This window comes from Episyrphus balteatus, chromosome 2 (genome assembly GCF_945859705.1).
Source record: "Episyrphus balteatus chromosome 2, idEpiBalt1.1, whole genome shotgun sequence".
In the NCBI taxonomy this organism is placed as follows: domain Eukaryota; kingdom Metazoa; phylum Arthropoda; class Insecta; order Diptera; family Syrphidae; genus Episyrphus; species Episyrphus balteatus.
Genome location: NC_079135.1, coordinates 119,829,237 through 119,839,918, shown reverse-complemented (window position 1 = coordinate 119,839,918; position 10,682 = coordinate 119,829,237). Strand labels below are relative to the sequence as shown.

Sequence of the window (10,682 nt, the reverse complement as noted above, 5' to 3'; positions counted from 1 at the left end):
CAATCAGAGACCTAGAAATTGGGCACGTTCAGGAAATATTAGGGACTAGATATTTAGGCAACGTCATTTTCTAAACGGAAATTTGAGTAAATTGACTAAATTAGTTTGGATGTGATGCTATTGTCAAATTTCGAAATTTATTTAAGAATTTTACCGGTCGCATGGGTAAGACACCAAATTTCACTTAACTGTAATGAATAAATAAAATTAATTTTAACCGATAATGCACTTTTTAGTTGTTTTTCACACAAATAATTTAATTTTGCTAAATTGTTTTGCCCGAACACCCTTCAGTTCTGAGAAAAATGCAAAAAACTTCAAAAAAGTCATACAAATTCAAACAAAATGCAGTCACAGCTCAAAACTGGAGGGTGACAGGGCCAAACGGACTTCTGATTCAGCGTGCCCAAAAACATATAGAAAGATAGGTCTGGTTTCTGGTACATGACACTTTTTTTTTTTGTGTGCCGTTGTTATTTTTCAAGAAGATGATTTTACAGAATTTTAAGACCCTTCTGTTTGAAAATCCAAAACTTGATGTTTTCATTGCTTCGTTTTCATAAACGTTTTCTTCAACATTCATAACAAACTATTGTATTTTTTTCATTTTGGCTTGCCTGTCTCTGTCTCCTTGTCTTTATTATTTAAAGTAAAATTCATTCTGCTTTTTAATCAAAATAGAAAGAAAAAAAAATAATAACGCTTCACGATTTTGCGTGTCATCCTTGCGCAGGGCCCATGCTAATCTTCTCTGTATCGTTCTAATTTTAGTATATGTTCTGCCAAAGCAGGAACAATTTAAATATTTTCCCCCATTAAAAAAAAAAAAAACCAGATATCTTTAACTTTTCTTTCTTTAAAATTCTCGTGTGTGGCGTAATTTTAAAGACACAAAATCTAAATAAATGTTAATTTTTTTTTTTTTAGATGATTTTGACTTCTTTTGCACTCAATCAATCATGTTTTAACAATAAGCTGAGTCACTCTGGAATTCATAAACTTAAACGTGTCTGTTATAAGAAAAACGAAAAACAAAACAAAAACAAAGAAGGGACCGAAATACCAACTGATGGGGAAAAATTTAAATCAAAAACAGACATATATCAGGAAAAATAAAACCCAACATAAATACACACAAAACAAATTTATAGTGTGAGGAAAAAAAATCGCAAAGGACCGGAATTCCTATAGTAAAAATTATTATATTTAGTACAGGTGAAATAGGCATTTTAAAAATAAAAAATTGATACACTCATGAAACTTGGCAAAAAATTTGCTTTTGAGATTTTGATGCTAAATCTAATGAAATTTGGTAGAAACGCTGAATTTGGAGTAGAAAGCAAGAATAAAGAGTTTTTATAAAAAAAAATTAGATGAAAGGGTGTTTTTTCGAAGAGACAGTAAAATCTGTAATTGGTCCCAAAAAGCCAAAGGCAGTATTGCTCTAGTATTACACACTTTTTCAAATATACCCATATTTTCTCTACACCTAAAAAAAAACACCCTTTTCACATAAAACAATTTAAAGATTTCTTTTATTCGTAATTTCCATGGTAAAGAGAACATATTTTCGTAAGGGTACCTTTTATACTAGGTATGTATTGATTTTATCGGACTTATCGCGGATTTTCCTTATTTCCCAAAAAAGAACAGGAAATTGTATAGACTGTTTTAGTTCTTGTTTTCTGTTATAAATAAAACATTTTCACCAATTTCCATTCCATTTTTCATCATTTCTTGAAAAAAAAACACCCTTGCACTCCAGATATTTTTGTACACTTTAAAGATTCTTAATTCTTATACCAACCAAAACTTTTTCACAAAGTTTTAAAAATTAATAAAATTTAAGTCAGCTGTTACGATACCTTTCTCACACACAACTTAACATAGCAAAAAAAAAACCCTTTCACCAAAAAAAATTTTAAGGACTTTATGAATCCTTTGTCCCTGCTTTATCTAAAACCTTCATCCCGAATTTCATCAGTGTAGCATGTTTTTTCACATGGGTTTTGGTTATATTTTACCTGTTGAAGTCAAAAAACAAGCACCCTTGTTTTTAATCGGCAATAACTTTTTTTTAAAGCAATCGTATTGACTTTATTTTTATGTCATTATCATTACATTCAGCATCAAAAAATACCTTAAAAACATGTGTCATATGATGATATTCCACAAACAGTTTTGTTCACGTTATTTTTTACCTTCACCACCTCCCTCTGTCCGCGAAAAAACACCCTTCCACTCAACTTTTTTTATAGACTTTTTTGTCCTTGGTTCTTATCTCAAAAGCAAACATTTTGCCCAAATTTCATGAGTGTAAAAATTTTTTTTTTATTTGTTGATTTTATGTACCTACTGTTTTACCTGTACTAATTGTATAAAGGAGAAGGCCTAGTATTTTTACTTGCGATATAGGTACTATATATCAAGTTATGCATTCGTACAAAAAAAAAAAGTTGAGATAACATTTTTCCATGACATTACGATGGTAGACAATGCCAAAAAAGTGGGTCCCGGAAGTCCGTCTGTCTGTCAGTCTGTCTGTCTGTCAGTCTGTCTGTCTGTATAAGGAGCTACAGCCTAAACGTATGGACCGATTAATGTCAAACTTGGTATGTGGCGTTATTTGGCTACTCTCCAGAGGGGTTTTTGGAATTAATTTTTTTGGACCAAAAATAACGGTACTTGTCATATACCGATTATAGTAAAATTGAAATATCTCGAAAACGGCTCTAACGATTTTGTTTAAAAAATTCAAGTGTTAGTTTTAAGCTAAGGTCTATCTTCCAATGAAAAAATTTTTTTTTGAGAATCATTATTAACGGTACCTGTCATAGAACCGTTTTTTTCAAATCCGATTATCTCCGAAACTACTTAATCGATTTCAACGAAACTTTTTGTAAAGAAGCATTTATATAATTTAAATATAAGCCAAAAATAATATTTTGAAAAAAATAATTTTTGGATTTTTTTGAAATTTTTTTTTTTGAAAAATCAAATTTTCGAAAACGGGACATTGAATTTTTTTGAAATTTTGTTTTTAGATGTTGATAAGCGATTTCTAAAGAATGGCATACCAATTTTATTTTAAAACTTTTTTTCCAAAAAATTATTTATAAAAAATTAGTTTTTTTAAAAAACGGCTCTAACGATTTTGAAATTTTTTTTTCTAAAAATGCATGTTAATATATCAATCAAAACTGCATACTTTTTTTGGAGGGCAATTTAATTTTAGATTTTATTTTATTTTTTAAAAAAAACGAATTTTTTTTTTTTTCCAAATTTCTATATAAAAAGTCTTAAAAATTTAAGCAACTTTAACTCTAAGAGCAAGTTCGTGCGACCCAGTCGTGCATTTTATTTTATTTTAATTTCAAGTTTGAAACCCTGGCAACCCAATGAATTATAGAACACTTTTTGCAATTTGTGACCTTAATTAATAATTTCTATTGTTTACCAAAATGTCAGCCCTATCTCTTATAATTTGTATATTTAAATCTTTTTCTAGTTGTTCAACCTATGTGAATGGCTGTTGGCAACCCTTTTCCACAAACCTACTTTTTTACTGATATGTCATGATTTTTAAATTTACAATTGATCTTTTGGTACCCCATTTTTAGTCTTGTCAGTAACCGCGTTTAATTATTGCTTTCATTTATTTATTTTTGTTTGAAGACACAAGGCAACCCCTTTTCCCCACTTTGACGTATGTATGTTTGGATTTCTCTCTCAAAAAAAAATAATTTTTTTAATGTTTTATTTATCCGAGTACCTTATAAAGTTGGATCTTCGTAGCTAGCTCTTAAACTATTGGCATATCAGAAGTAAAACAAAACAAAACAAAACCAGAAAGCTTACGGCCGCTTTCTAAGATCAACTCTACGAACTTTACAGACAAATCAAAATGGTGAAGAAGATACGTAAGAGAGTTATGAAATTATGCTCTCCTCGACATCGATATCACTATCACAACACCTCAAAAAAAAAAGGAAAATGAGAAGAAGCTTGCTAAGGACACCTCAAACGAAAGATTGCTTCATTAAGTACTACAGATTAATCCGGTGAGTATCTAAAGACATCCCAGTAAGTATCACAGGCTACTACTGTGAAAATCACGGGACAACCTGGTAAGTATCACGGTTTTTCTGGGTAAATATCACAAGTTGCCAAGGTTAGTATCACAAGTTGTTCCAGTAAGTATCACGGTTTGTTTTGGTAAGTATCACAGGTTGCTATAGCAAGTATCACGAATTGCTCCAATAATAATCACGGGTTGCTTCAGTTGTCTCACGAATTGCTTATCAATTATCACGGTTTGCCTTGGTAAGTATCACGGATTGTCCAGGTTAGTATCACAAGTTGTATCACAGATTGCCTAGGTTAATATCACAAGTTTCTTCATTAAGTATGAGGGATTGTCTCGGTAAGTATTACGAGTTGCCCAGGAAAGTACCACAAGTTGCTCAAGAAAGTATTACAGATTGCTCCGGGAGGTATCACGGGTTGGGATAACCCGTTGGAATCACAGATTGCTTTAGTAAGTATCAGAGATAGCTTCAGCTAATATCACGGGTTGCCAAGGTTATTATCACAGGTTGTTCCAGTAAGTATCACGGTTTGTTATGGTAAGTATCACAGGTTGCTATAGCAAGTATCACGAATTTCTTCAATAATTATCACGGGTTGCTCCAGTTGTCTCACGAATTGCTTAGCAATTATCACGGATTGCCTTGGTAAGTATAGCGGATTGCTCAGGTTAGTATCACAAGTTGTATCACAGATTGCCTAGGTTAGTATCATAAGTATCTTCATAAAGTATGAGGGATTGTCTCGGTAAGTATTACGAGTTGGCCAGGAAAGTACCACAAATTGTTGAAGAAAGTATCACCGATTGCTCCAGGAGATATCACGGGTCGGGATAAGCCATTGGTATCACAGACTGCTTTACTAAGGTTCAGAGATTGCTTCAGCTAATATCACGGGTTGCCAAGGTTATTATCACAGGTTGTTCCAGTAAGTATCACGGTTTGTTATGGTAAGTATCACAGGTTGCTATAGCAAGTATCACTAATTTCTTCAATAATTATCACGGGTTGCTCCAGTTGTCTCACGAATTGCTTAGCAATTATCACGGATTGCCTTGGTAAGTATAGCGGATTGCTCAGGTTTGTATCACAAGTTGTATCACAGATTGACTAGGTTAATATCACAAGTTTTTTCATTAATTATGAGGGATTGTCTCGGTAAGTATTACGAGTTGCCCAGGAAAGTACCACAAGTTGCTCAAGAAAGTATTACAGATTGCTCCGGGAGGTATCACGGGTTGGGATAACCCGTTGGAATCACAGATTGCTTTAGTAAGTATCAGAGATTGCTTCAGCTAATATCACGGGTTGCCCAGGTTAGTATCAAAGATTGCTCCTTAAGTATCATGTACAACTTCAGTAAGTATCACAGATTGCTCCTGTAAGTATCACGGGTTAGGTATAACAAATTTGTTTATATAACTCTCATGGATTTCTCCATTTATATTCAAAGCTTAAATCAAGAAAAATTCTGGAAAGTTTTTGCAGCAATTGGATTTTGAACTTTAAGAATCGTTACCACTGGTTAACGAAGTTATACTTAGTCCGTTCCTGGCTACAAACGTGTTATTTCACCCTTAACCCAGTGAGAATTTATTGTTCTTTTTATGACTCCTGATATTCATACGTCATATTTATTTGTTTCCAATATAATATTCCAACTTGATTTCCGTTTAGTCAGCACACCATTTGAATTTTCATCCAATTTCATTTTCTTAACAATAATATGGGTGAAAAAAAAGGATGGTTTATTGTTAAGTCTCTTGAATACATCAAAAATATCTTTTCTTTCTTTAAGTTTATTTATCTAGAGAAAAAAAAAAAGGTTATCTGAAACGAATGTTGCACACGTCAAGGGTTGAGAAAATATAGAACAAAAAATTCATTCCATTTTATATCGTAAAATGTTTGAGCTAAGAAAACGTGATGGTAAATTGATTGAAGATTTTTATTACTTATTTTTTGGGAAAGAATTATTATTACATATTTTAAATTAGACAGGGTTTAAAAAATACCTTATGGGTTATGTGACTTAAGTAAAATATTAAATACAGAAACACTTTAATCGATAACATGTAATCGAAACGAATTTAGTAATATTTCTTCGAGCTGAACTTATTTTCAAGAATCCACAAGCTTGTTGATAAATTTCACCTCGACAACTATTCTGCCCATAATCTCGTAAAGGCCCTAACTACACTTTTCTTACTTCTGAGTTATAAAGGGAAACAGTAAATCTTATATCGCAATTCCCATATAAAAATGAAAAAAATCAAAAGTACACTTTGAATTTTCTGACGTATTTGAAGACCTAGGCTAAAAAAATAAATGAGGATATCTCAGAGACAATGCCCTAACTCCAAATATGCAAAAAAAATCAAAATCGAAAATTTTGTAGTTAGGGCCTTTACGAGATTATGGGCAGTATTCTGCCCGCACATTTCTGCCTAAAGCCTAAATATATTCAATCAAATATTCCATCTCAAATCCAAAGTGTTAAAGGCAACTAATTGTGGCTTCTTAAGTATCTATCTAAAAGGCTTTTCGATATCTCTCTGTGCAACTTAATTGCATTTTGAGGTTTCGTTTGTATTCAACTTGTTGCAATTGACACACCAAGGGGGTCACCTGTCAATTTGTCAATTTGTGGCTTAACACCTTAATACAGAGAGATGACTAATGGAATAGTTGTTTAAATTTAAATTAGAATTTATGTGGTTTTTGCAGCGAAATGGATTTTGGACAAGAATATTGAATGAAATTAGTTATCAAAAAAGTATTTATTTGCAATCAAAATGCTTAATTTTGATTTGATATTATATTCTCTTCAAATATTGCTAATTGCTTTGGTTGTTTTTGAGAAAATTATTATTCTATTCTAAGAGATAAATATGTGATTGCGAGTGCTAAAATTTATTACCTACATATCTTTGTCTTTTAAATTTGTTTTGGAACAAAGATTAAGTACGTAATTTGTATTCAACAAGAGTGTCTTTATTGTTTTTCTGACTCAGATTGTTTGCTTTTGAAATTGAGTCAAAGAAAGTGTTTTGTTTTGGTTAATTTATCACATTGATTGCGTTCAGGCACACAATGACTTACAAAGTTTCTATAATAGTATCTTAATATCGATTGATTTGAGATATTTAATTTTAAAAATTTGCCTTTTACCAAGAATAATAAATTTAAGTTTAACCTTCAATTTCAATTTGTAAAACAATTTACTGACGACAATTTAAGGTTTAACACACAAAAAAACAAATTCAGAATTTTATAGAGAATTAATTTATTTAGGCCCATTTGCACATACTAGTCATAAATTCTAATCTTAGATAGGTCGAACATAGCTCTAATGTTTAACTTAGTTTATTCCAAGTTTCTAAAAAATATTTATGTTCAACCTAGCAACGATTTACTTTCATGCGAGAAATCGCTGAGAATTTCAAATTAAAATGTCAAACGAAACAAATGTCAGCTAATTTGAATTCTTTTTGAGCAATTTACAGAAAATACTTCAAAAAATGTATTATTTTGGCAATTTTGATTGCAGAAAAAACGTGTTAAATATTGAAAGTGGCAATAAAAGTGTGTTTAATATAATATAAAAAAAATTATTCATTTGACAGAATTTGTTTTCTAAGTATTTTTGTTTGTCAAAAAATAATATGACAAATATAAAAACAAAAAATTAACAGTGTTTGAAAAATGCGTGTTGTAAATTTTACCATCTGTAGATGGTTAATGCTAATGAATATGAGTAAATTTATATTAAACTAGCCGACCCAGCCCTCGAAATTCGAGTGCCAATTTCTTTATTTTTTTTTATTTGCAACAATTTTGAACACAATTATACCAAAATATTTTCTTTATTTTTTATAGTATATGTTGTTGTTTTCTTACGGTTTACTACACTTTTTGAAGACAAAATACACTACGTTTTAACTACGCTCAACTATGTAAAAAAAAGTATCGAAAAAGAAAATGCAAATTGTAATCGCCTTAAGGGCATTGTGTTTGCACCTTGCATTTTTCGATTCAATTCAACCTGTTTCATGTTCCATTCGTTCGAATTCCATCATTCAATCATTCAACATTGTATATTATAGTACTCTCATGAAGTAGAATTTTCTGTTTTGCGTCGCCACCGCCACCGGTGGGATCGCTAGTTTATTTTATATTTAAACCTTATGCAGGAAATTGAAATGCTAGAAGATGTAGCTAGAGTATTTTCTTCGATTGATAGTACTATAGAAATATACAATTTATATACAATGCATTCAACCTCCACCAACTTCACTCAAATTTGTCATTCACACCATTGTATATAGATTCTCGTCTTAGCTTGTAGATATTTAAATTTCCGGAAGGGAGAGGGCGTTATTTATATTTATATTTATTTGTGGTAAGTTTTCCAGAAAAATTTTAATGAATGCGTTCAAATATTTATTAATGATTAAAAATAGGTTCACATTTATTAAAGGTGCGTTCAGGTGTTGATCTTCAATGTATACAGTAGTAAAAAGTTAATCCGTGGTACTGTGTTGCAGTGAAATTTTAAGCAAAACATCCCTTTGAAAGTGAGAATCAACATTTTTTAATCAAACAAATCAATTCTAAAGGCTTTACCACACCAACTGCGTCACACGACAACGTTTTTTTTTTTTATCTTAAAGCCATAACTACAATGACCTAAAAAGTGAAAAAGTGCGAAATTTACAAAATTAAATTTTTTTATTTCTTTCTAGCGCTATTTGTTTGTAAAAATTTTTTGAAAAAAAAAAACTACAAAAATTGTTTTTGAAACCAAAAAATAGGCTTTCTGCATAATTATTTTTAATTTTGTGGTTGGAGAAACTGTCACAAAATGAGTTTGAAAATGTTCACTTTTTGACTTTTTGCTAAAAGTGGCCATTGTAGTTATACATACCTTAAACTGACCTAAAAAGTGAAAAAGTGGGAAATTTGCAAAATTAAATTTTTAGGTATATTATTAAATATTTAGCAATATTTGTTTTTGGAAATAAACTACAAACATTTTTTTTGAAACCAAAAAATAAGCTTTTTGCATCATTATTTTTTATTTTGTCGTCGTAAAAACTGTCATAAAATGAGTTTTAAATCTATCACTTTTTGACTTTTTGCAAAAAGTTGCCGTTGTAGTTGTACTTTTAAACCCTTAAGGCTTAACTACAATGACCTAAAAAGTGAAAAAACGGTTGGACCTTAGTAATAGACTCGATTTTAATAGAATTCGATTTTAACAAAAAAAAACTTATGGTAATAAAACCAACATCTTACTTCTAAACTTAAATAATTAAAACAATGAAAGTTAACCATAGTTAACATGCGATCTCAAAACAAGGCATCAATGTGAAACCACCATAATGTTTTTTTATTTTCGCTGAATGCTTTCATTCATTCATTCATTCAGTCATGACTCATGAATGAGATTTCATTCCAGTCGATTGGAAATTTTCCAACAGATATTCCAGTTGTTTTTGTTTTTTTTTTTTTATATCGATTGATTTTTGTATAATTTCATTATTTCGTTAAAAAAAAGTAAAAAAAAAAGTGATTCTGCACTTCTAGACGTCATTCTGTTTCGTTCGGTGTATAATTTATGCCCCTTCGGTTTTTGTGGGCCCGGTATTTTGTACCACAAAAACCATGTTCGCCGTTTTATTATATGATGATGATGATGATGATGATGATGATGATGATGATGATGATGATGATGATGATGATGATGATGATGATGATGATGATTGATAATTTATTTCCTTTTTTTACCACATACATCAATTTTTGAAGTCGCGTTCTTTCTTTTGTGGTCAATAAAATACTTTAAGTACAACATAAAATCCTTAAGTTCTACTATTTCTTCCCCTTAAGTTATGTTAAACTAAGAGAAATTTATGACACAATTTGAAGTTCGTGCAAACCGCTATGTATAACTTAAGGGTTTATGTTTCACATAAATATTTAAGACTCGTTTCAACAAATGGGCCTGAAAATTTTAAATTGTTTAAAACTTATAAAATAAAATGCACGACTGGGGTCGAACGTACTTGCTCTTACGGTAAAAAATAACTCTTATATTAAAGCTTTTTACAGAACTAGGGTTTTTTTTATTTTTTTAAGGAATTTCATAAATAGTGGAAAAATAAAAATCTGTTTTTATAATTAATTAAACACCTTTTTAAAAAAAATTGGAAATTGGAAAATAATATTTTATGTATACTTACAAATTTTCTAAAATTAAAAAAAAAAAATTGGAATGCCATTTTTAAGAAAATATTAGAATTCATCAACTCGTATTTTCAAAAAATTGATTTTTCAAAAAAAAAAATATTTTTTTAAAAATCCAAAAATGTATTTTTCGAAATTTTATTTAAAATTTTTTTGTAACGTTTATTTTAACGTTTCTGTATAAAAATTTTGGTTGAAATCTGCTTTGTCGTTTACGATAAATTCATAAATTTTTTTTTAACGATAAATTCATAAATGAAAAAAAAACATTCAATTGCAAGTACCTACCGTTGATAACGGTACAACGTACAAAACATGTTTGTTTTATTTTAAAATAAGTCTCTTATG

General features: G+C 30.1%; 1 non-coding gene across 1 annotated transcript; it reads right to left on the bottom strand.

Moving 5' to 3' along the window:
* Positions 1 to 688: 688 nt before the first annotated feature.
* Positions 689 to 795, bottom strand: LOC129912839 (U6 spliceosomal RNA). The gene has a single exon (XR_008771935.1). It is a non-coding gene; the product is annotated as a U6 spliceosomal RNA (small nuclear RNA).
* Positions 796 to 10,682: the final 9,887 nt, after the last annotated feature.